Source organism: Callorhinchus milii, unplaced genomic scaffold (genome assembly GCF_018977255.1).
Source record: "Callorhinchus milii isolate IMCB2004 unplaced genomic scaffold, IMCB_Cmil_1.0 Scaffold10, whole genome shotgun sequence".
Taxonomy (NCBI): Eukaryota; Metazoa; Chordata; class Chondrichthyes; order Chimaeriformes; family Callorhinchidae; genus Callorhinchus; species Callorhinchus milii.
The window spans coordinates 20,969,735-20,970,751 of record NW_024704751.1 but is presented as its reverse complement, the minus strand read 5'-3'; the positions used below and the strand labels follow the sequence as shown (position 1 = coordinate 20,970,751).

The following is a 1,017-nucleotide window of genomic DNA, read 5'->3' as shown; positions in this document are numbered from 1 at the left end:
GTTTCCATCGCACCAGCTGATATCTTTGATTTATAGGGGGAATTATTTTATAATATATTATTACAAAATAATAATAAAACTAATCAAGTGGTTAAGACATTGCAAAACACTTGACAGGAATGCCTGTGAAGTGTGGTGACCATATTTTGCTAATTTTTTTTAGGTGAACGCAGCATAATAATAATAATAATAATAATAATCCTTGCAATTGATATAGTGCCTTATTACATCTTCAAGACACCTCAAAGCGCTTCACAGAATCTACTTGTATACTTGAGTTGACTGTATATTTTGTGGGCAGAATATGGCAGCCAATTGTGCACAGTAGTGTCTCACAGACGGTGTGTGAGTGATCAAATGATAATTTTTTGAAGGGATTATTACACCAGGCAAAGCAATCCACCAATCGACTAACAACTGGGTTCCTACTAACTGCTAGGTAAACAGAGGCGTGTGGAGTAAGGAAACTTGCCCAACATGTCACCCTGCCCGGGAATCGAACCCAGGACTTCTCGCTTGCCAGGCGAGTGCTCTAACCACTAAGCTACAGGACTCCAATCAGCAGACAGTCGCATTCTGCAAGAAACTGAATTGCCACGTTTCCAGGGTCACAGGCCAGCCCACTCGGCCCATCAACCTGGCGCTGGCGTTTATCTCACTCTCATGCCTGTTCCCCACACCCTTCGATATCCCTCCTCTTTCAGCATCTAATTTTCTTGTAAAGGAACTGCTGTAATCTACTTGAACTGCAGAGTGTTTTTCTGGCAGAGAATTCCACATCCTGACAACAGGATATTTCCATGCCAAACTCCCCTTTAAATCCTTAATTAAAGGGGTCATTGCTCCAGCCTGGCTTTCATTGCCTTTGTGTCACGGTCTGACACTGGGCCGACGGGCTTTTTTTGAAAAGCTGAATCCTGAGAACGACTGCAGCAGTTTTGTGATTAATGGTGAGCGGCTATTGAAATTAAATCATCAATCAAAGGGTTAAACAAAGTCAAGGCTTTTTCTTGTGCT

At 42.2% G+C, this 1,017-nt stretch overlaps 1 non-coding gene across 1 annotated transcript; it reads right to left on the bottom strand.

Annotated features, from left to right (window-relative positions):
- Positions 1–480: 480 nt before the first annotated feature.
- trnaa-ggc lies at positions 481–554 on the bottom strand. Its single transcript has one exon. It is a non-coding gene; the product is annotated as a tRNA-Ala (tRNA).
- Between the last annotated feature and the right edge of the window lie 463 nt (positions 555–1,017).